At 40.8% G+C, this 26,487-nt stretch overlaps 1 protein-coding gene across 1 annotated transcript in view; it reads right to left on the bottom strand.

Annotated features, from left to right (window-relative positions):
• Positions 1–26,487, bottom strand: part of PDGFRL (platelet derived growth factor receptor like) — a 70,293-nt gene that overhangs the window by 12,304 nt on the left and 31,502 nt on the right. The window lies entirely within an intron of this gene.

Genomic DNA, 26,487 nt, shown 5'->3' with positions numbered 1-26,487 from the left:
GCTCTCTGCTCCGTGGAGAGCCTGCTTTCTCCTCTCTCTCTGTCCGCCTCTCTGCCTACTTGTAATCTCTGTCTGTCAAATAAATACATAAAATCTTTAAAAAACAAAACAAAACAAAAAAGCCTTTTCATTCAGTCAAAAAAGCTTTTGCTTCTCATGAGTTCATTTAAACAGCAGTCAAGGGGCACCTGAGTGGCTCAGTCTGTTGGGTGGCTCTCTTCAGCTCAGGTCATGCTCCTGGAGTCCCAGGATCGAGCACCTCATTGGGCTCCCCACTCAGAGGGGTTCTACTTCTCCCTCTGACCCGCCTCCTGCTTATGCTCTCACTCACACTCACTCTTTCTCAAATAAGTAAAAAAAAAACAAACAAACAAACAAAAAAAACCTTTAACATAAACAAAGAGCAGTCAACATGAAAGAAAGCACCTAACATCATCCTGTGTGCAAAATCTCTTGGATCAAAAAGAATAAATCTCCAAATATAAGCTTGGAATCTCTAAGATGCCACATTATTATAATAAAAATGAAAACTTTCTTTGGGGAAAAATGCTTGGTAGCTAAGATGCTGAGCCCCAGTTACACAGCCTATGTCTGGTACAGTATTTAGAACTTTGGAGCATTTAGCTTTTCCACTGGCCTCACTTTTGTTTTCTCATTCTCTATCTCTTGTATTTTTGTCTTCTGGCATGTGAATATATTTGCAAACTGCTTCAGTTCCTTCTGAAATGAGGAGAGACATAAATATTAACATTGAATACTATAATTAGCTGATTGTAATGGTAATTAATTATATTATATTGTGACAGGAGTCCAGATGTAGCACCAATGGAACAGATGTTCCCCTGTGGCTTTTGAGCCTCCACATGTGGGGAGGTCAAAATAAGTGGTTTTAATCTGAGGATGCATCTCGAACACCCAAATGGCTAACCCCTCTGAGATCCACAGAACCTTGTGATGCAGTTGTGATTCTCCTGTTGTATTTTGTAGCAACATCAGTGTGGTCACCATGCTAAATTTAGCGCACAACAAAGTGTCTGGTTGGTTGGTTCTAAACGCAGCCCTGTTCTGGTTCATCACTGAAGAGCTGCTTTGCCCACCAGTTCTGCCAAGAGGGGCCTCCAAACTCCCACTCCATCAACTGCCTCTTTCAACTGGACGGAAATCTCTCCTCCTTCAGGAAGCTTTTAATTAGAAGCAACTCTCGCTTTCTCCTAGTGATGTAATTAGCTCCCTCATTCTCTACCCCTCAGACACCCATGGCTTCCTGTTATTACAATGGACGGTAAAAACTTTGGAAGGCAGGGACTGTGGCATATTTGCTTTATATTTCCTAAACAAAAAATCTTTGCAGAGAACACAGCAAAGATTCCCTAGAAATAAATGCATTGAAATTGAATTGAACCACTGGGTTGGAACTGGAAAGAATCTTGAAAAGAAGGCATCCATCCAGTGATGTACGGAAAAAAGAAAAAAAAAAAAAAAAGGTATCCAGCTTCCAGTACTGCGGGTGAAGAAACTGAGTCTCAGAAGTGACTTTCCTGAGACCCACAGCTGAGGGACACTGAGTCAAAAATTTAAGTCAATTAAGTATGTATGGAATAGCCACTCATTACATAAGCAAATGCATGTAAAGCTCTGCCTGCAACACCAGGTTCATTGTATTATTTTAATTATAGCTTAATTACATATAATTGCAGACTAGTAGTAACTACTGTGAATATCACTACAACAATGACAAATAATACATGTCCAACATTGGAAATACAATAGCGAAAAAAAAAAAAAAAAGAGCAGACCTCAAAGATATTACAATCCAAGTAAGGGGTTAAGACTAGCGTACATGAAAATATCAGAGAATAACTAAAGGGGTATTCACAGCAAGAAGAGTAAGAATTCTGAAAAGGGATTCATCCCTGTGGGTTGAAGAGGCTGAAGGCAGCTTTGAGGAGGAGGTGAGACAAGCTGGCCTTTTGAAGGCGGAGGTAGAGAGGCAGGGAGTGAGCTCACTCGCTCAGGAAACTACAGCCCCAGGAGGGCTGGAACAGACCTGGTCTGCTCATTTTACTGCACTGCCGTGGCCTGAGTGCCTGGTGGGTGGGAGGCACTCATTACTGATTTGAGGATTTAATACATTCATCACAGAGGATACAGAGGGAGGGGACTGGGAGTCACGGGGCATATAGTTGAGAACAGGCAGCAGGGACCACCCTCATGTTTGGAGGTGGAATGTGATGGGCCACCTTAGCCAGGGCAAGAGTGAAAAGAACAGGCGTGGGAGAGGCAGGAGGAAGAGGGGGAGGCTGAGAGAGCCTGTCACTGAGATGAACAGCAAGGCAAGTGCTAGGGCCAGGCTGGGTGTTGGCCGGGGAACGGAAGCAAATTCAAGGCATGTTTTCTTGGGGGACATATATGACCGACTGAGTATAAGAGATGGAATAAAGAGAGACATCAGTCATGACCACTTAATTTGTATTTCTGTGTGTCAGAAAGAATGGGGTTTTAACCAACTGAGATGGAATCACGGAGAAGAGAAAGGAGATTGGGGTAGGCAAAATACTGGATCCACCATTGGAGATTTTGAATTTGTGATGAAATCTGGGTCACTGAAGTGTGGGTGTCCGTTGATGTGGGAGTTGGAAACACAAGCTGGGGCACAGAAGAGATGAAACAGCACCAGAGTTGTATTTGGGGGAGTCATCTACAGAGGAGTAAGAGGTGAAGCTAAAAGAAAGAATGACCTCAACAAAAGAAAGCATAGGAAAAAAGAAGATTGAGGACAAAATCTAGAGTCAAACTAGGGTCCTAATAGGAAAAGAAGATGTAGAGAGAAGAATCAGGAAAGTATCATCAAGGAGAAGGATTCAAGAAATGGACGCTTGGAAGCTTCAGATACCTTTAAGAGAGATTCATAACCACACACACACACACACACACACACACACACACACACACACACAAACTTCATTTGGCAGAATGAAAGTTTTTGGCAATGACCAAAAGGGTAATTTCAGTTGTGAGGACAGAGATGGCTTTCAGCAGATAAAAAATGGAAAGGTGGAGAGAAAATGGAGGTGGATGTCTTCCTAGGTGGACCAAAATATCTGACCACATTCCCCATAGAGCTCAGAACTGGAGTACAAAATCAGTATGTAATTGATAAATATCCTGAGCACCTTCTGTGGACCCAACACTTGCTAGCACTGTTGTGATAGGAAGTATAAGATGCCATTCCTACCAGGAAAGTAATTGGGTACATAAAAATTTAGCACTTGGGAATAACCCTACCACCATGAAATCTGCATCCTGTATCTTTAGCAGGATTGGGGGTGGAAGGAAGGAAATGCACTGGAAAACATTTCTGGATTTTTTCCACCCCCTCTTGTATGCAAACAATATAAAACAGGAAACAAATTATTTAGCAGGATTACAGTTTAAATACCTGGATTTAAAATGTCCATTTCTTCTAATGGTCTCACACAGTCCAAGCAGCAGGCTACCCAAATGGGTGGACTATGACACAAGGCGTTTTGGGACAGAGTCTGCACAACGGAATGGAGACAAGGATTCACTGAGCCCTGCAAAGAACTGGGAATCACTTCACATGAGAACTCTCCCCTTCTCTTATAACCATTTAACGAATTCCCAGGAATGGAACAGTGGATGGTGTAAAGTTTGAGTGAAGCAAAAAAGAGGTGCCCAAAAATTATATTTAAGAGAAGCAGAATTTATCCTAATTGGAGGCAGCTCTGAGCATCCTAGCACACATCAGTATAGGTCTTTCTCTTCTAGACCTGGCCCACAGTGAGCTCAGTATTGAACAAGTCCAAGTTTCAAAGAGTGTTTAAAAATTTAGAACTGTGGGGGCAACTGGGTGGCTCAGTCAGTTAAACATCTGCCTTCAGCTCAGGTCATGATCCCAGGGTCCTGGGATGGAGCCCCAAGTCAGGCTCCCTTCTCAGTGAGGAGTCTGTTTCTGCCTCTGCCCCTCCCTCTGGTCCTGCATGCTTGCATGTATGCACTCTTTCTCTCTCTCTCTCTCTCTCTCTCACGTAAATAAATAAATTAAAAAATAAAATTTAGTACTGTGTATGTGCATGCATGCATGTGTGTATGCTTTCCATTAGGGTCCTGTGGCCTTTACAAACAGTTGTTCCCATCAGTAGAGGCTTGAAGCTCCATCAGGTTGCCCAGCCTACTCTCTTCTGGGGGTGGGGGAAGGAGGTGGTAAGAAGGCTATGTCATGGGACATAAAAGAGGAGGCTGATAGCTCTCAGAGTTAGGGGCCACTGTGGATTTCACCTGGGATAGTGACCAGGTAATGATGGTGAGGTTCATGTTCCTAACCATTCCCTAGACTCTATAAGCCAGGGGCAGGAGGTAAATCCTGGGTTACAAAATAATTAGTTACCAGTCCCATAAATACTTCATGAGTGCAAATTAAATGGGAGGTTCCAAAGTGAAGAGTAAGGGACTCATTGTTTTCTAAATAGCTTCCTGCTCTCACGTTCCCCCTATACAAAATGCCATGGAAATCCAAGGAGGGTAGCCAGGAAAAACTTCAGGGCTAGGAGAGTCTTGGGAGAAGGAAAGGATTTCAACATACACAAAGTAGCGGGTATATATTCCAAGGGAAGGAGATCCCCTGAAAAGAGAAAAAAGGAACTTTGGTGCATGGCAAAGAGATGTTTGACTGGAACATAGGTGGACAGAGGCCCGGGGTGACAGGCAGCAGTCACATGAGGCATAAGATATGGACTTTGGAGCCATACTGATGGGATTCAAACCCCAGCTCCACCAAGACCTTCAGACTCCTAACCTGGAGCTCATGCCTTCCACCGTCTGGCCACACCTATTTCTTCAGATTTGAACTAACAAGAGCTAATGCTTAGGAATGTGAGGCATCACACTAAGCCCTTTGAATAAATTCAGGACTTAGAACAGTGCCTGGCACAGAGTAAGTGCTTTATACATTTTGGATATTGCTGTTATGATGATCCTCTAGTTCTCATGACCAATTAGGATGGAAGTATTATTTTTACTCTTTTACTGATGAGGACACTGAAACTTAGAGAAGTACCTTGTCCACTGTTTTCCAACTGGAAAGAGTAGAGCTTCTAATCCTAATATCACGAAGACTTAGCTTACAAATGTTTGTAAGTGAAAAGGGCATGGATATCTATCCTGCTGAAAGGAAATGAACTGAAGGAATTTTGACTAAGAGATGGTGCCTCTAACTAGCTTGCAAATCCTATTAAATACGGACACACACACACACCCCAAGCAAAAACATGGAAGAGCTGATTAAATTAGCTGAGTAATATTTGTGATATCACATTTTCTATATATATGGCCAATTAACAGTTCAGTGAGTAATTGAAGGAAACAAGGGAAGGAAAACAACTAGTTATTAAACATCTACTATATAATGGACCCAAGACACACATCACTTTTTCTCAGTCCCAGGAGATGGAGATAATCTAATAATAATAACTAAAACCTAAATAGTGTTTAATACATGTTAAGCCCTGTTTTAGGGATGTCTGGGTGGCTCAGTTGGTTAAGCATCTGCCTTTGGCTCAGGTCTTGATCTCAGGGACCTGGGATTGAGCCCCACATCGGGCTCCCTGCTCAGTGGGGAGTCTGCTTCTCCCTCTCCCCCACTGCTTGTGTTCTCTCTTTGCTAACTTTCTCTTTCAAATAAATACAATCTTAAAAAAAAAAAAAACATCGTATGTTTTTTAAAAAGCCTGTTTTAAGCCCTTTTAGATTTTGACCGATTTCATCCTCATAAAAGCTTTGTGAAGTAGGTGCTGTTATCCCCCCTAAGTTGTAGGTGAGCAAATGGATGATGAAGAGGCTAGGTAACTTTCCCAAGTAAGTGTTGGAACCACAGGAGAAGAATTTGAAGGTTAGTTTAAACAATGTTTCCAGGGCCACTCAACTATCAGAACCCAGATATTCTGCATTGGAGACTGTGTTGCCTCTATTGACATAAAACAGAAGCATAAGGAATAAGAGGAAAAGATGCAATCCAAAATCCTCTTCATTCAACATTCACTTCAAAAATTAATTATTTAGCTTCTACCACATGCAAGGAACTATGCCAAGCATCAAAGGAGATAAAGATTCATGTGTATTTGCCTGTTCATATTTCAAGTGTTTGTACAGGACCTCGTGTTTAAGCTTCTTTTTAAGAATGTGTCAGAAAATAATTGCTCTATGGTATTCTGGGAATGGAGCCATATCAACAAAGTACAAACCCTGGGAAACAGACAGCTGGTAAAACATATCAAAGTTTCACAGTTTATGATTTTTTTTAAAAAATGATGAAAAGAAATATGTATGAGAAACTAGTAGAAAACCGAATATGCAAAATGAGGAACAAAGTGAATATAGTTTCAACGTCAAAAACTAAGCTGAAACATCCCTCGCCCTTTCTTTCCTTCCTTCCCTCTCTTTTCTTTCTCCCTCCCTTCCCTCTCTCTCCCCTACCTCCCTCCCTTCCTGCCCCACTCCACCTCCCTCTCCTTCTTCCTCTCTCACCCCCCTCTCTTCATCTCTCCCTCTGTATGTTTGAGGACTATCCAAGGACATACTCAAAATCCTTGCAATATAACTACTATATTTCTATGCTAACAACAGGTTATGTTAATGTACGTGAATGGGATTCAAGACTTTCCTAGTACAATGACTTATGCCTGATTCTTCTATATTCTTAAAAAAGAAGTAATAGGAGGGGATCAAGTTGACAGAGAAGGAAAACCCTGAGCTCACCTGCTCACAGGATACAACAAAACTGCAACTGTATATAGAACAACTATCTCTGGGAACAACTTGAAGATTAGCAGAGCAACTCCAGAACAACAACAGCTACACTGAGATAGGTAGAAGAGTCAAAGACATGGTCTAGTCAGGACCAAAACCCTTGGCATGATGAGGAGGTACTCCCTGAGAAGTAAGGGGTTCAAGCTCCACATCAGGTACCCAATCCCTGGGCACCTGAACTAGGAAAACAAGCCCCAATAAGGTCTTGCTTTGAAAACCAGCAAGGTTTAACTCCAAGAAAGCCAGAGACTATAAGAAACCCAAACTCCACTTTTAAAGGGCTTACAAACAAATGACTCCCACTGAGACCTAGCATAGAAGCAGCAGTTTGAAAAGTGCCTGGGTCATGTGTGAGAGAGATTTAGTGACTAATTTTAGTGCATGGACTGGAGGGGCAGGGATCTGTAGGAACTTCATCTAGAAAGGGAAGTTTTCTGGTAGGTATCATTTTATTTTACTCTCCCTCTATCTACCTGGCCCAGCACTGGTGGGTGCCATTTCTGACACATGGCCATCTACCTTGCTAGCACCATTCACCCCACCTCCACATTCCCCTGTGGACCCATGTGACCATGGTCCACTAAAGTGGCTGCCACTCTGCCACACCCAGGAGGTGGCCTTGGCTAGTACTGGTACACCCCAATGTGATTCCCAGTATGCCCTGCCAAACTTGGTGGGAAACCTTGGCATGGACCATCACCCTTTGAAGTAAATCACATCCTGAGAAAGGGGAACCTACCATACCCACCAGCACAACTACACACAGCAGCATAATCACAAATCACAGCTGGTCCTCATAGCCTGCTGAACCAGGGGACATCCCTGCTCACCAGCAACCCAGGAGCAGCTATAGCCCAGCCACAGGTATGTACAGACCGCACAGGGAACACCTCTGGAGTGCCTGGTTTTGGTGGCCCTGGAGGGATTTCTCTTCTGGGCCCCAGAGGACACCTACTATAAAAGGCCACTCCTTTAAGAGACATGGGTTATCTACCTAATATATAGAAAAACAGAGAGTCAGAAAAAATGAGGAGACAGAGGAATATGACAAACCTCAGAAAAAGAACTAAAAGAAGGAGGGATAAGCAATAAGCAATCTACCTAATAAAGAGTTCAAAGTAATGGTAATAAAGCTGCTAATGGAACCCAGAAAAATAATGGATGAACACAGTGAGAACTTCAACAAAGAGAAATAAAATATTAAAAAGAATTCATCAGAGCTGAAATTTTAAAAATACACTTAAGAGAATCAACATCAGATTAGAAGATGCAGAAGAACTAATCAGTGATCTGGAAGACAGGGTAGTGGAAATCATCCAAGTGGAACAGAAAAAAAAATTGTTTTAATAAAGATAGTTTTTAAAAAAGATTTATTTATTTATTTGAGAGACAGAGTGAGTGCTTGTGCAAAAGAGAGAGCACACAAATGGAGGTGGGGGGATGGAGAGGGAGAAGCAGACTCCCCACTGAGCAGGGAGCCCAACACAGAGCTCAATTCCAGCACCCTGAGATCATGACCTGAGCCAAAGGCAGAGGCTTTAACCTACTGAGCCACCCAGGGGCCCCTTAATAAAAATAATTTGAAAGACCTCTAGGCAACATTAAGCATAAAACATTCACATTATAGGGATCCCAGAGGGAGAAGAGACAGAAAGGGACAGAAAACTTATGTGAAGAAATAATAGCTGAAAACTTCCCTAACCTGGGGAAGGAAGCAGACATCCAGGTCCAGGAAGCAGAAAGAGCCCCAAACAAGATGAACCCAGTGAGGTCCAAACCAAGATATATTATAATTAAGCTATAAAAATTTAAACATAAAGAGAGAATCTTAAAAGCGGCAACAAAAAAACAACTAGTTACATACATCAGTTGATTTTTCAAAAGAAACTTTGCAGACCAGAAGAAAAGGACATATATTCCAAGTGCTGAAGAAAAAGCCTACAGTCAAGAATACTCTTTCCACCTAAGTTATAATTCAGAATTGGAGGGGAGGTAAAGAGTTTCCTAGACCAAAAAAAGTTAAAGGAGTTCATTTCCACTAAACAGATTTTACAAGAAATGTTAAAAAGATTCCTTTAAGCAGAAAAGAAAATGTCACAGCTAGAAGAAAATTATAAAATAAAAAAATATCAATGATAAGAGTAAATGTACAGTAAAGGTAGTGGATCAACCACTTATAAAGTTAGTATGAGAGTTAAAAGATAAAAGTAGTAAAATCAACTAACCTATAATAATGAGTACACAAAATAAAAATATATAAAATATAATGTCAAAAACAAAATATGGCAAAGGAGAATAAAATTTAATGCTTTTAGAATGCATTCAAACTTAAGTGACCATCAACTTAGACTATTATATACATAGATTGTTATATATAAACCTCATGATAACCATTAACCAAAAACCTGTAATAAATTAAAAGAGAGAAAAAGAAAGGAAACCAAACATAACACTAATTAAAATCATCAAAACACAAGGGAAGAGACAAAGAAAAAAAGGAACACAGAAGAACTGCAAAAACAACCAGAAAAAAATGGCAATAAACATATACCTATCAATAATTACTTTAAATGTTACTGTACTAAATGCTCTAATCAAAAGACATAGGGTGAGTGAATGGATAAAAAGACAAGACCCATCTATGTGCTGCCTACAAGAGACTCACCTAAAAGCACATATAGACTAAAACTGAAGAGATTTAAAAAAGACAATCCACGAAAATGGAAATGAACAGAAAGCTGGCAGAGCAGTATTTGTATCAAACTTTAAAACAAAGATTGTGACAAGAGACATAAAAAGGGCATTATATATTGAAAAATGGATCACTCCAAGAGGATGTAATCATTGTAAATATCTATGCACACAACATAGGAGCACCTGAACATATAAAGAAAATAATAACAGACATAAAGGGAGAAAATGACAGTACAATAATATTAAATGACTTTAACATTCCATTTACATCAATGGATGGATTATCCAGACAGACATCAATAAGGAAACAGTGGCCTTAAATGAAACATGGGACTACATAAACTTCATAGATATATACAAAACATTTCAACAAAAACAGCAGAATGCACAATTTTTCATGTGCATAGGGAATATTCTCCAAATTAGATGAAATATTAACAAAATAATTCTCAATACATTCAAGATTGAAATTATATCAAACCTCTTTTCCAACCACAATAATCTGAAACTAGAAATTTTCCCAAGAATGAAACTGGAAAAAACACAAACGAGGCTAAACAACATGCTACTCAATAATCTGGGTCAATGAAGAAATCAAAGAGGAGATTTAAAAATACCTTGAGAAAAACGAAAATAGAAACACAATTTTCCATAATCGATGGGACACAGCAAAAGCAGTTCTGAGGGCGCAGTTTATGATACAGACTACTTCAAGAAAAAAGAAAAATCTCAAACAATCTAACCATATATTTAAGGTAACTAGAAAAAGCATAAGAAACAAAACCCAAAGTAGTAGAAGGAAGAAAATAACAAAAGGAGAACAAAAATAAATAAAATATACACTTAAAATAATGGGAAAAAAAAATCAATGAAACTAAGAACTGTTCCTTGGACAAAAAGAAACAAAACTGATAAACCTTTAGCCAGACTCATCAAGAAAAAACACAAATAAATAAAATAAAAAATGCAAAAGAAGAGGTTACAACTGACACTACAGAAATACAAAGGGTTGAAAAAGGCTGCTATGAACAATTATATTCCAACAACTTAAACAATTTAGAAGAAATGAATAAATTCCTAGAAATACGCAGTTTTCTAAGACTGAATCAGGAAGAAATAAAATATCTGAACGGAATCATTACTAGTAATAAAATTAAATCTGTAAAACAAAAGCCTCCCAACAAAATCTAGGCCCAGACAGCTTCACAGGTGAATTCTACCAAACATTTAAGGAGAGTTAGCAGTATACTTCTCAAACTATTTCAGAAAAATGGAAGAAGGAATGTTTCCAAATTCACTCTACAAGTCCAGCACCACCCTGAAAACAAAACCAGACAAAGACACTATTAAAAAAAAAAAGAAGAAGAAGAAAGAAAACTATAGGCCAATATCCCTGATAAACACAGATGCACAAATCCTCAAGGAATTATCAGCAAGCCAAATTCAAATATACGTTAAAAGAATAATACAACAATTCCACCTGTAGGAATAAATCACAGCTACCTATCTGTTTACTGCAGCAATGACTCAGATAGGAAAAGTGAAAAATAACCTGAAATTCTAACAATAGAAATTTAGTTAAACATATTATGGTATTATAGGCATAACACAGAAAAACACTCATGATATGTTAGGGAAAAAATCATAAAACAGTTTGTGCATTTTGATATGAATATTTTACCTATAAAAATAAAACTGGAACTCTACACCTGAAGGCACTAAAAAAAGAACAAAGAACAAAAGAACAAAGTACAAAGCCAGTAGAAAGAAGGATCAGTGAAACTGGTTCTTTGAAAGGATCAATAAAATTTATAAACATTCAGCCAGACTTATCAAGAAAAAAGAAAGAGAGAGAGAAAACTCAAATAAACTCAGAAATGAAAGAGGAGAAATAACAATCCACACACCAGAAATACAAAGGAGTATAAGAGAATATTATGAAAAATGATATGCCAACAAATTGGACAACCTAGAAAAAAGTGGATAAACTCCTAGAAACATATAACTTTCCAAAACTAAACTGGAAAGAAATAGAAAATTTAAATAGACCAATTACCAACAAAGAAATTGAATCAGTAATCAAGAAACTAACAAACAAAAGTCCAGGACCAGAGATCTTCACAGACGAATTCTAGCTAACATTTAAAGAAATCATATCTATTCTTCTCAAATGACTTAAAAAAACACAAGAGGAAGGAGAGCTTCCAAGTTCATCTTATGAGGCCAGCATTACTCTGATACCAAAATGAGGCAAAGACACACACAGAAAAAAAGAAAACCAAAGGCAAATATCTCTGATGAACATAAGTGCAAAAATCCTCAACAAAGTATTAGCAAACCAAATCCAACAATATATTTAAAAAATGATTCACAATTAAATGGGATTTATTCCCTGGATGCAAGGATGGTTCAATATATGCAAATCAATTCAACCTGATACATCACACCAACTAAAGAAAGAATAAAAAACTTGATCATCTCAATAGATTCAGAAAAAGCATCTGACAAAGTACATTATCCATTCATAATAAAAACTCTTGTAACAAAGTAGGTTTGGAGGAACATATTTCAACATAATAAGGGCCATATATGACAAACACATAACTAATAGCATACTGAGTGGTGAGAAACTGAGAAAATTTCCTCTAAGATCAGGAAAAAGACCAGGATGTCCATTCTCACCACTTTTATTCAACATAGCACTGGAAATGCTAGCCACAGCAATCAGATGAGAAAAATAAATAAAAACCACCCAAATTGGTAAAAGCAAATTAAAACTTTTACTATTTGCAGATGACATGATTTTATATATAGAAAACCCTAAAGTTGCCACAAAACAAAAAACGAAAAACAAAAAAAAAACAAAAACAAAACCCTACTAGAATTGATAAATAAATTCAGTAAAGCCACAGGATAAGAAATTAATATACAGAAATCTGTTGAATTTCTCTAAACTAATAATAGAGCTGAAGAGAAATTAAGAAAACCATCCTATTTATAATTCCACCAAAAATAATAAAGCTGGATATATCACAACCCCAGATTTCAAGATATACTATATAGCTGTAATAATCAGAACAGTCTGGTACTGGCACAAAGAAATAGACACATAGGTCTTTGGAACAGAATAGAGAGTTCACAAATAAACCCACATTTACATGGTCAGTTAATCTACGACAAAGGAGGCAAGACCCTAACCCTAACTATACAAATGGTTCTGGAAAAATTGGATAGCTACACGCAAAGGACTGAACAACTTTCTTAGACTATACACAAAGCTAAACTCAAAATGGATTAAAGATCCAAATATGAGAACTGAAACCACCAAATTCCTAGAAGAAAACATAGGCAGTTATTTCTTTGATATCAGTCATTTCTCTAGATAGGTGTCCTCAGGAAACAAAAGCAAAAATATACTATTGGGACTACACCAAAAGAACCATCAACAAAACTAGGCAAACTACTGAACAAGAGAAGATATTTACAAATGGTAGAGCTGATAAGGGATTAGCATCCAAAATATTTAAAGACCTTATACAACTAACTCAACTCCAAAAAAACCAAACAACCTGACTAAAAAATGGACAGATGACCTAAATAGACATTTTTCCAGGGACGACACAGAGATGAACAACAGACTCATGAAAAGATGCTCAGCATCTCTAATCATCAGGGAGAGGCGAGTCAAAACTACAATGAGATATCATCTTACACCAGTAAGAATGGCTAGAATCAAAATGTATGTTGGTGAGGATATGGAGGGAAAGGAACGCTCATACAGTGCTAGTGGGAATGCAAATTGGTGCAGCCATTGTGGAAAACAGTATGGAGACTCCACAAAAAATTAAAAAGAAAATTACCATATGATCCAGCAATTTCATTACAGGTATTTACCCAAAGAAAACAAAAACATTAATTCAAAAGATGTATGTACCCTTATGTTTATTGCAGCATTATATGGAAGCAACCCAAGTGTTTTATCAACAAATGAATGGATAAAGGAGATGTGGTATATATACAATGAAATATTACTCAGCTGTAAGAAAAAGAATGCGATCTTGCCATTTACAACAATATGGATGGACCTAGAGGATATAATGCCAAGTGAAATAAGTCAGTCAGAGAAAGACAAATACCAGATGATTTCACTCATACATGGAATTTAAGACATAAAACAAATGAACAATGAAAAAGAGAAAAACAAGCAAAAAAACCAGATTCTTAAATACAGAGAAAAAACCTTCTGGTTTCCAGGTAGGTGGGGGATAGGTAAAAGAGTGAAAGGGATTAAGAGCACTCTTATCTTGATGAGCACTGAGTAATACAGAGAACTAGCGAATGATTACATTATACACTTGAAACTAATATAACACTGTATTAATTGTACTCCAATAAAAATAAAAGTAAAGCTAAAAGATTCTATGCTATGGCGTTAACAGTGTATCCTGGGAGTTTTAGTAACCTCTTCTTTTTACTTATCTATAATTTCTAACTTTCTAAATTATATAAACATAAACTATTTCGTAATAACAAAATCAAAATAATGATAAAATCAAAGCAACTTAAACCTCTTAAAAAACTTCAGAACAGATGCTCTAAAAATGTGTGATTGTGGTTGGCTCATTTGTAGTTTAAAAATCTGGAGGCGAGTTTCTTGTTTTGTTTTGTTTTTAATCATGTTGCCTTTCTAGCCCATGGATTCCAAAAGGCAGGAGGCATAGAAATTTATTTGGAGACCCCAAAAATCCAGTATATTATTTTGCTCTGATTTAAAAAAATACTGCCAGTTGGAGTATGGAAATAACCGAGTGCAGTGTGACTTTGTTCTCAGATCTTCCTTCTTCCTCTTGCACAGGTAACCTGTCCAGGCTATGCCACCTCCCGGGAGATTATACCTGGCTTCCCAGGCACCAGATCTCACTCAGCCTCCCCTCTCACCTGGTTCCCATTCTTGCCTTTGCTATTTTTTTCTGATAGAGCCACAATTCCATCTGTCACACAGACTGAATTTTGATATCAGGCTGAATCTTTTTTTTGGGGGGGGGGATTTTATTTATTTATTTATTTGACACAGAGAGAGATGGGGGGGTGCGGAACACAAGCAGGGGGAGTGGGAGAGGGAGAAGCAGGCTTCCCGCCAAGCAGGGAGCCCAATGTGGGGCTCGATCCCAGAACCTGAGCCAAAGGCAGATGCTTAACGACGGAACCACCCAGGTTCCCTCCAGGCTGAATCTGGATATCAACTCTCCATGTTGTTTTCATTCCCTACATTTTATCAACCAACAAATTGATCCTTCCAGTAAAATGTCTGTCTCCTCTATCCCCTTCAGATGCTCTACAAAACTGTCCAATATATTTTCCTAAAAACCATTTTATTATTACCTCCAGTTTACAACAGCAGCAGCAACTAGAGCAAAGCGAGTCAACTGAGGTCATCTTGGCTTGGTATTCAAATCTCCCAACACCTCCATCATTTACCCCCCTCTCCACACAACCTAACTCCTCACCTATCCCAAACACACTGGGTTATTTCCATCCCCGTCTTCTAGCCGTCTCTTTTCCACCAAAAGCCTCTCTTATTAGCCATCTGGCCTAAACCTAGTTATTCTTTAGAGTTGTATTTTTAGGAAGATCGTTTATGTTTAGTGGCATTTATAAAATGGTGATATTAATAAGAAACGGGCCCAAAATAGAGTCACCTAGGTTAAGTCCCTCCAAGACCTAATACCTAAACTAACTGCAACCTCAGCGTCTTCTAGGAGTGGAATGTTCAACCAATGAATCTGGAATTTCTTGATCAGCACTAGTGAGGTCATCTGTATGATAAGACCTCCTGCCATTCCCCCTGAGGAAAGGTGACCATGCTTGAAACAATCCTTTCTCTTCTTTTGCTAATAATGTCCTTGTCCCCACCCCCTCATTTCTGCTGATAAAAGCCTTCCATTTTGTATGACTCTTGGGAGCCTCTTCTCTTTGTGACATGAGATGCTGCCTGATTCATGAATCTTTGAGTAGAGCCAATTAGATCTTTAAATTTACTTGGTTGAATTTTTGTTCTTTAACAGATTTAGTGGCAGGAGAAGGACTGGCAGAGACTTCTGTTGCAGGATTCCTTTCCCTTTAGCGCCCACAGTTCTTGGTCACATCACTTCAAAGAATGAAGAGATAGACCAGATGAAGACTGGTGGGCAGCAAAGCAAATTTAAAGCAAAGTTTATTGACCAAGAATATAAAGCTTCCAAAGAGAGAGGGGACCCGAGAGGGTTGCCATTTTGGCATTTAAATCTAGGGGTTTTTTAGGCTCTTTGGTGTGGGCTGTTCTAATCTGATTAAGCCTCCATGCACCCGTCACCCAGTCAGGGTCTTGTTCATGACCTCATCTACCTATCAGGTAGTTGTTCATGTAGGAAAGGGTTGAGGGCTCCTTCCAGGGTGGTGTTTCCTAGCCTTTGGAATCAAGACAGCACAGCCACCACTGCCCTAAGGTGTGCCACCCAGCCGCAGGCCACCAGATCAAGCTCTTCATTTGAATATCCCACTGACTGCTGAGCTGACCGCCTGGGCCTGGGTTAGGACACCCAAAGCCATTCCCTTTCTTTCTGTCACAAGTTGTAAGTCCTCCCAGTAGGAAGACTTAAAGCTAGGGCACTGAGTAAAGCCTAGAATAATAGGATGAGTGTTTTTTCCTTTTAAGGTTAGTTTTCCTTGGGATGGGGCCCCTTGTCCCTGCCTGCCTTTCTCCCGACTATCTTTCATTACTTCTAGCAGCTCTGGGGACAACAAGAAACACAGGTGTGGCAGCCACAAACACTTTGAGTTCTTTGAGTTCTCTTTCTCGCCCTTTCTGAGGGCTATGGGTAAGTTCCTCTTGGTTCTGAGCTCCCCTCACTCTGCATCCAGCTCCTGATCTAATTGGCTTTCCACAGTTCCCTGTAGAGCCCTTGGTTCTATCCCCAGATTCTGCAGTGGGCACTGCTGGTGGCAGCTGCAGTTCCCCATTGGTTTGGAATCAGCCCATAGTCCCTATTTTTGCCTTCTGCTGGTTCCATCCTTCCCCCAATCCCCAGATTTCATATAAGGAACAGGTTGGTGGTTATCAGCCACCAGAGGACTAGGTCCAACCTAAAAACTGGACTGGGCCTAGGATCTGGGCTTTCACTTGGACTGGGTCCAATTTAAAAACCAAACTCGGTCTAGGATTGGGTCCGGTTTGGGCAGAACTAAGTCTTGTGGGAGGCCTCAGTGAATACTACAGGAGAGCTAGCTGCTAATGGAAACCTCAGAAGTCAAAAAAGCTGCAAACATTAGTGAGTATGGGTCAAGCATTTAAAAGTTGTTAGAGCACATGTACCTCAAGAAGACTCTTGTGATTGACTCTCTTAGTTGTGTGTTTGGATCTGAGAAACTCAAAGGCCTAGCAAGAAGAAACCAAATCCTTCAATCCAAAGAGTTGCGCCACTTTCCGGCACACCTATGATTTCATGTTTAAGAACTATCGTCCTGGAAGCTACAGTTATCTAGCAAAATAGCAGGTTTTTACTAAAAATAACCTAGACCTGCAGTGGCCTTTCTGAGGAGCATTCCAGTTTGACACGATTGCTTACTTAAGAAATGTACTTGACAGCAGGGGATCCCAAGATGAACAAACAGAACAGGATGCTTACTTTAACTGGTGTGCTTCCAAAAGTCTTCAAGATCCCAAAATAACTTCATTAAAAGACCCATCACAAAAGGGTAATAAAAAAGTAAAGACACAAGAGGTACCTAAAGCAAAAGATGACGGGACAATAAATGTGACTCCCACTTACTCTCATCTTTTTCTTTTCTTTTTTTTTTTTAACCTGAGTGCTCATATTTTACTAATTATCTGTCTGAACTGCCTTTTCACTCTGAAGAGACTATTAGTTACCTTTTAAAATAGAACTACTCGGGGTGCCTGAGTGGCTCAGTGGGTTAAGCCTCTGCCTTCAGCTCAGGTCATGATCTCAGAGTCCTGGGATCGAGCCCCACGTCAGGCTCTCTGCTGAGCAGAGAGCCTGCTTCCCTTCCTCTCTCTCTCTGCCTGCCTCTCTGCCTACTTGTGATCTCTATTAAATAAAATCTTTAAAAATAATAATAAAATAAAATAGAACTACTTGAAGTTACAGACAAACCTCTTCGGGTATCCTTCGTTCCTTGGTCAGAGACTGAATTAAGGGCCATAGTTAAAGAATCTTCTAAGCCTAAGGAGGAATTCCAAAAATTTTTTGAAGAATTTAGTGTCATTGGGGCCTGTGTCCCAGGCTGCCAGATCTTTACCAGCCTGCACACATGTACGTAGGACCTAGAAACAACCAAAATGGTTGCAAGAAGCAAGACGACAAAACCCTGAAGATGATATCTGAGATCCTCCATCTTTAACATCTTGGGGCCCAGAAAAAGCTCAAAAAATAGCAACAGAACTTTTACAAGCCATTCCTAGAGTCTTCCCTACCTTCACTGGTTGATGTAATATCCAGACGTGCAACCAAAAAAAGATAAATCCATGACATACTTCAAAACCCATTTGGAAGTCCTTTTTCTATGCCATTCAGGGTTCCTTACAATGAGTTCACCCAGTCTTCTCTAAAAGGACAGCAAACAGGATAGGAGCCCACCCACCTAACTGAACTTGTGTCTCAGCAAACCATAAGGTTTGAACTTAGGACCTGGAGATCAAGAGTCCGTTGCCCAACCTACCAAGCCACCCAGGTGCCCCTAAACTAAGCATTTTGAAAGGACCCTGGAGCGAGATTGCAAGAAAAATCCTCCAGGCTATCAGCTTTACAGATACAACAGATCCAAGGCCAGAGACCCATCAAAACACTGGTCCAAAGATTGATGCCCCCACTATGATCAACTGGAGGGAAGACCAAAAAAGAGACTCCTCTTAAAGGTTATATGCAAATTCTTCTTAAATGCCCTTATACCTACTTCTAAAGGAGGGTTCCCATATAGAAACTCCCACAACTGATGGGACTTTGAGGAATTTGCCAGGCAACTATTACTATAATAATTCCCTTAAACAACCATGGGGAAACTAACATTAAAACTAATGGGGAAATTTGCCAAATTTTAGTTGATACTGGAGTTATGCTTTCTATTTGAACCCCACCCTCATAGAAGAACATTTCTCTCAGAGTATAAAAGAGATTTCCACAGGGTAGGAATCTCATAAAGTTTGGAGAGAATTTTTATCTCAACCAGTACAGACGACTCTGGGATCTTCAACCAAGAAACATTCCTTTTTCATATGTGATACAACCCCAACCAGTCTATTAGGTAGAAATCTTTCTAAATTACAAGGGGTAATATATTTTATGGCCAATGACGACCTTACCTTAGAATTTCCTGACCAACCTGATCTTTAATGTTCTCTACATTCTAACTTTGTCATAAAAGAGGAAGGATTCCAACCAAAGTCTTCTAATTTAATTGAGGTGCTCAAAAATCTGTGGGCTACTTCTAATATGGGCATTGGAAGAATGAAAAGTACAGAATCTCTAAATATTCAGATAGATAAAACTAAACCTCTGCCCAAAGTATCTCACTATCCATTAAAGCTTGAGGCCATACAAGGCCTCACACCCATAGAGGAGACAATCACCCAGGGACTAGTCATTCCCTGCACTAGTCCCCATAATAGGCAGATCTTGCCAGCCCAAACCTCATAGTTGGGATGATAATTTGTCTAGGATTAGAGAGCTATTGATAAGATAGTTACTCTCCTACTAGTTCCAACCTGGACACTCTGCTGGCCCACGTTCCATCAGACTTAATATGCTTCACTCTTGCAGACTTCCGTCATCTTTTTCAGCATTCCTGCAGACACCGAGAATTACTATCTGCCTTTACTTGGAACAACAGACAATCTGCCTGGATAGTCATGCCTCCATAGTTCAGTGATGCCCTTTCTTGTTTCCTCAAGTACTTAGCCAAGATGTAAGCCCCCTCCAGTTCCATGCAAAATTGACCCTTTTGGAATATGGAGATGACCTTTTGCCTTGCTCAGTTATCAAAGAGATATCCTTAAAAGACTATATTTACTTGCTGCAATAGTTAGCTGAAAGGAACACAACACCTCTAAGGAAAAGTTACAATTATCTCCACACACTGTTCATTACCTAGATCATGATCCAAGTGCTAAAGGAAATCAACTGTCTCCAAAAAGAATGAAGCTAATTCAGGAATTTCCTCAATCCATAACCAAGCTATACCTTCATGGATTTCTGGACCCCACTGGTTATTGCAGACTATGGGTTTCTAATTTTTCTCTATTAGCTTCCCCACTCCATGAACTTACTAAAATTTCCATCCCTGAGTCCCTTCTTTGGGACAACAAACATGCGCGGGCTTTTATGAGGTTAATACAAGTGCTGTAAGATCCACCTGCCTTGGGGCTCACTATTCAAAAGCTCCCACTGTATTTGCCTAGGAAGAGGATCATCCAGCCCCGGGAATGCTTAAGCAAGAGCGCGGTAATAAACATAGGCTTGTTGCCCATGCTAGCGTACAACCTGATGGAGTCGGTCATGCCCACCTCGCCCAGTTATCTTAAGACTATAGCCATAGCTGCGAAGTGAGCGGAAGACTCAGCAGACTTGACTCTAGGCAATGGCTTTTATTTTCAAATGCCACACGCTGTCCAAAGTCTGAACTCTGAATTGATTCAATATTTCTCTGTAAGTAGGTTACCTTTTTTTTTTTTTTTAAGATTTTATTTATTTGACAGAGATCACAAGTTGGCAGAGAGGCAGGCAGAGAGAGAGGAGGAAGCAGGCTCCCCGCTGAGCAGAGAGCCCGATGCGGGGCTCGATCCCAGGACCCTGGGATCATGATCTGAGCTGAAGGCAGAGGCTTTAACCCAGTGAGCCACCCAGGCACCCCTGTAAGTGGATTACCTCCTATGAGACCCTTCTGCACCACCTCCTCTACCCCTGACACACTTATCCATAACCCTGCCATGTTACTCCCTTGTACTGGAAGTAGGCAAGCCCCATAACTGTGAGGGAACAGCGTCCCATTTTGTGACTGCTGATTTACAAGAAAGCCCTCTAACTACTTCTGAACTAATTTGTTGATGGGTCACACTGTAGGAATGAACGAAGGAATTTGCAAGCTGGTTATGCTATTACTATGACCTACTCAGAAGGGGAAACCTCCTGCAAGCTAAAACCACACACCAAGCAGGGCTCCATGTCCTCACCCAAGTGTGCCGGTTATTGGAAGGACAGACTGTTGATATTTACACGGACAGCCCATATGCCTTTGGGGTTGTTCGTGACTTGGGGATGGTATGGCAACAAAGGGGTTTTCTTACGTCTTCCCCGGGACCCTAGGGAAAAATCAGCAACAAGTAAATAATCTTCTTACTGCTCTTTTACTTTCTGAAATTGTCATCATCAAAACTGAGGCTTACACTAAAGGGACTGAGACTGAGTAGCAGGGGAAATGCCCCAGCTGACTTTCATGCAGAGGCAGCACCAACAGAATCTATAAAGATTGTAGTACGTGTCCGTCAAGTCTGTTCTGCTTTTGCAAAAAATGACCCTCCATCGCAGAGTTTTGCAACATGTTTTGTAACATGGCGACAGTCTGCTCCTGAGCCAGAGAAACTAAGATGGTCAGCGATAACTGGTAAGTAAATGACCAGTTGGGACTATGGGAAACCTAGGACAGCTTCTCGGTTCTTCCTGGCTCCCTGGCAAACCTCATTTTTCATTTTGTGCATTTCTTCACCCACCATGGTGCATTTAGATGACTCAAATAGCACTAGTCGTAATGTTAGGAGTGAGGTGGACCATTAGGTGGTCGGGCTAGGGTCCCTAACAAGAAAATATGGAGTCAGGACAGCTCAAATAAAATAGCACTGACATCCTGTTTTGCAGCTTAGACAGGACTATGCTAGTACTCTGCTCTGCAGCCTTTGCAGAAATGACTTCTGCAAAACATCCTAACATAAGACAATTAACCTGAAAGGTAGACAGGTACATGACCGAAGTCCTGACTCAACACACCCTGATTGCTTAAGATAGTTCCACAAAAGAGCTCCTAAAAGCCCCCAAACTGAGAAATTCTGAGGGTAGCCCACTTGGGTCCCCCTCCCTGGCCGGGAGATTTGTACTCTTGCTCAGTAAACTGTGCTTTGCTGCCCACCACTCTTTGGTCTACCTCTTCATTCTTTGAAGCAGTGTGACCAAGAACCTGGGCACTAAGGGGACACCCAAATCCTGTAACAGGAAGAGGTCTATAAAATTACCAAAATAGTCTACCAGCATTGTCTGACCTGAAAGGTCCATGATCCTGGAAAACTACTTTTTTTTCCCTCACAGAGGCTTCAGACCTCCTCCCATCTGGACCCTTTGAACAGCTTCAGCTGGCTTCATTTGACTGACAGTTTGGGCTATCAATATGTTCTTGTTATTGCCCGTGTGTTTTCCAGATGGGTTGAAGCCTTCCACTACTGCAAAGCTGAAGCCCTCACAGTGACAAAAAAAAAACTGTTAGAAAACATGGTTACCACTTAGGGTATACTTTCCACAATTTCCAGTAATTGAGGTATCCACTTCACTGGGAAAATCATACAAGCCTTAAGGAAAACTTTGCAAACTTCTGGGAATTATCACTGTCCCAATTATCTTCAACCATCAGGCAAGGTCAAGAGAACTCATCAGGTTCTCAAATTTAAAAATTTCTGAACTTTCCAAAGCTACTGGACTCCCCTGGCCTATGGTATTGCTTTTGGACTTGCTGACCATTCACAGAACATCCTCTGGAAACATACTCACTCCATACAAGATAGTCATTAGCAGACCAACGTCTATTGGTATACAACTTCTGGTCCCTGTGGTCTTACGCTAGTATGACCACCTACTGTACATCTTTAGTGTTTTATGTTCAAGATAATATCAATAAAGAAGTTTCCTGGATCCTAATTCCAAGGATCCCAATTCCCAATTCCAAGAATAACACTGGCCAGAGAGTCTAAGGATCTTTGCTGGCCCATTAGTGTCTTGCCATTGGGATTTGAAGTGTCTCTGAGAGTTAAGGAGAGGTTTCTGATCATATTCTCATTTGTGTTTATTCCTAAGCCAGGGTCAGTTAGGTTTTTAGTGCATATGGGAAGAGAATCTCCCATCCTGAAATAAAAAGTCATCCTGAGTGCCTCACAAAGATGGGCTGGTGAGATCTCTTGAAGTCAGTGGGGGCAAATCTGGACAATCATGGGAATGTGAGGGTACCCATGTACTAAGATTTACATAGGCAAATGTGTCTATACACACATGTATACATGTATACATACATAGGCAAATGTGTCTATACACAGTCTAGAGCCAGATGACTAGGTACTCTGGAAGTGTCAGCAGAGGAAGATGGTCTTTGAGCCTTGTTGTAAGGGACCTTACCAAGTGCTTCTGACCACTGACACTGCTGCACAACCAGAAGGCATTGAGCCTTGGATTCATATCTTACAGCTAACGAAGATGCCACCTGATATTTGGCCCTGTAGAGATGCTACAAATGAAACTGACAAGGAAGAGAAGTAGCAGACATCAAAGTCAACTATTTCTGAACAAGATGCCAGATCAAGGCTTCATACTTTAACTCAGTAGCCCCCTCTCCTTTTTCTTTTCTTTATTCTGTCATTGGCCTTGAAAGATAATGCCTTCATCTGTATCTCCCAGGGCACTCCTAATCGGGTAATCTCTCAGATTGCTAGATTTGTCATGGTAGAAGAGATCCCCTGGTCTTCCCGGTGACCACTTGCTCTATTCCCAATGTCACTGCAAACTACAATCGACCTATCTTAGAAATATGTGCCCAGTTAGACACATTTGCCTATGTAAACCTCAGTACATGGGTACCCTCACATTCCCATGATTATCCAGATTTGCCCCCACTGACTTCAAGAGATCTCACCAGCCCATCTTTTTGAGGCCCAGAGAAATCCAGACCCTGTGGGCACAATACACACGTTCTCTCTCTCTGTGTCTCTCTCTACCCCGTTCTCTCAAGCAGTCTCTTATCTTTGAAGTATACTTTTTGCTTCAATAATCTTTCCCTTTTGTGTTATTCATCTACCTTGCTATGTTGCATGTCTGTCCTTAAGTTCATTCTTGTGACAAGATCAAGAAAATTTGCCAATTCCTTTGAGTCTGTCTCGGTTGATTCCCCAAGTCCTAGGATCTCCCCAGGGCACCTGGCAATAGCTCCGTGACCATGAACAAGTTACTTCATCTTACTGTACTCTGTTTCTTCATCTGAGACATGGAGATAATCACAGTCCCTATTTTATAGGGTTATGAGAATGAAATTAGTTAGTAAATGTATGAGATTCTAGAAGGATGCTGGCACAGCCTAAGTGCCCACAAATTTTAGGTGCTGTTGGTGCAGCCCCAGTACTCATTGATCTAAGCGTCTCATATCCTACACTTAATGCCTTTCTCGCATAGTATTTGCAGGATGGAACTTCTAACTCCCTACTATTTCTATTGAAATGATCTCTTCCCAAGCAGAAACCATGTTTGTCTATATCTCCCAGAGCCTTCTGCCTGGCATAATGCTATGTAGACGAGAGTTACAGGTGACTGAGCCGAAGGGAACAGAATTCAGTGAGTGAAACGGAGTTGAAGGTTCTTACTCGTTGGCCCCATATAGTCTGCCCTGAATTAAGTAGAAGTGTCAGGAGTCACTTTTGAACTAGAAGGGACCTTAAGAATCATCTAGTTGGATCCTTCATTGTACAGAGATCCAGTGACTCGCCCAGGGTCACACAGCCAGTTAGAATCAGAGCTGGGAATGGACTGACTCCCTTGGGAACAAAGTCTGGCATGCTTTCCACTGTGCACTGGGAAGGAAACCTGTGTATTATTTCCAATACATAACCGAATTCCGACCATATGTGTGACTTAGAGGAAGTTGATGGATGATGGTAGGAGATAAGCTGAGCAGATGTGCACCCACCATGTAGAGAAACTCATAGAAATAACAAATCATCGTTGTCACGTCATTCTCACCGGGTCATCTTTCAGACTTGGCAACCATAGGATTCTGAGGTATGGGGGTTATTTAGGTTAACAATTCGCATTACTGTATTTCCAGCAATTCTAATCATACTAGGAAGAGCAAGTCGGCCCACCAGCACTTCTCTGCATAGCATGTAGAAAAGATTCACCAGCTCTGCTTAGCTCAAGTGGTCAAGGCCACATCTCTAGGGAAGAATAGCCCCTGGCAGAGGAGGGGCAGAAGACAATGGAGCCAGCCTCCACCACCCTCCTTAGGAAAACAAGCTGTGGGTTACTAATCTGCTGGCATACAGCCACAGTGAGTGTGTTATGGCCGAGTTATAATAGTGAATGCAGAACCCGTGGGCCAGGCCCCATTCATACCCTGCACGAGGAATTCACAGCAGAGAGAGAGGCACCAAATCTCCCGTCTCGCTAACATTTTCAAGGTGCCCACTCACGCACATGCCACTTGGATGGTGAATCTGGACAAGCCTGAAGAAAGAGACTGCCTTCTTGAGACTAGAGGGGTGTCGGGACCTGGATTCAAGCCTGGTTTACTTCCACTAAAAGCTGCACAAACTTGAAAAATCCCTTAACCTCTGAGCTTCTAACCTAATCATTTATAAATTATAGGATCCAGACTGAATCAGGGGTTCCCCAAGCTGATGGCATAGGCTGATCCCTTGGGGAGGTTTTATTCTCTTCGTCCTTTATCTCCCAGTCGTATCCTCAAGGCCTGTGTCCTGCAATCAAATAATTAATCACTCAACCAGTTGATCTGCCTTTCTAGCCCTTGCGGACAGCTACCTTTTCTCCTTCCCATCAGTCCCCACATACTCACACTTGACTACAAACTGTCCATAGTTGCTCTGTAATTATATATGGTGTGTATGTCCTTATCCTACTAGTTCAAAAGCTTCTGCGGTCTGGACCACTTCTGTTTGTTTGTTATTTTCACATACGCCTTCCTGACTCAGTGGACCATCTTTATAAACTAGACTGCCAGTAATTCTATCTAGCATGCACTCTGCTCAGCTGAACACCTATTATTCCCAAGCTGTGACACACTTGCCCTAGTCACCCCTCCTGCTTTTATACATATGGTTGTGGTCCCCTGTCTTCCCCCAGGATGGCCACCAGCTGATCGTGTATCTTGTACCATTTCATGAGCCACCTATGTAAATAAATGTATAAGGGCATATTCTTTCATATGACTTTTGGTTGATATGCAGGGTCCCACATCTTGCTTTGTCCCATCTACTATGTCAAGTTCATAAAGAAAAGCAAGGTTCTAATGGGGAAGTGTGAGCTTACACCGCCAGACCTTCCCTCTGAGGCAAGTGTGGCATCATGGAACGTGGCTACTAAGAGGTAGGGTGGGGTCAGAATTAAGGCATAACACCGTAGGATGTGATCTGAAAGGCAGAATCCAGGGCAAAGTCAAGATTAAGCCTAAAGACCATCTGAACAAAGGTTCTGAGTGGTAAAACACCAGCAAGGGGAGGGGAGAGGATCCCGAGGCCCGGGGCTGAGTGAACAGTCTGGGAACGTAGGAGGGTAGAAGGTGACAGCCGAGGATCTGGGCCGATTCCTGAGGGTAGGACTTCGCACCCGCCCACCTATGGCCAGCGGCCACGCTAGAGGATGTTCCTGTTAGGGGAGCAGAGCCCAGAACCTGGAGGCAAAAATCTAACATCTCACTTTAGCTGGTTTTTATAATGTGTCCTTCTATACAGTTATATACCAGCAAACATAAAATTGTCCACTTCATGGTTTATCCTTTATTCCCCTTTTCTTGCTTCCTATTCTGACATACCTTTCATAATGGTTTTATTTACATTTTGCATATTTAAATACTTGGTGGAAGATGATCATGTTACATTAACATCCATTTTCAGTTTCTGCTCATTAAATCCCAGATCTCACACGTACCTACATTTTT

This window comes from Martes martes, assembly GCF_963455335.1.
Source record: "Martes martes genome assembly, chromosome: 2".
In the NCBI taxonomy this organism is placed as follows: Eukaryota; Metazoa; Chordata; class Mammalia; order Carnivora; family Mustelidae; genus Martes; species Martes martes.
This window is presented reverse-complemented; position numbering and strand designations above follow the sequence as displayed.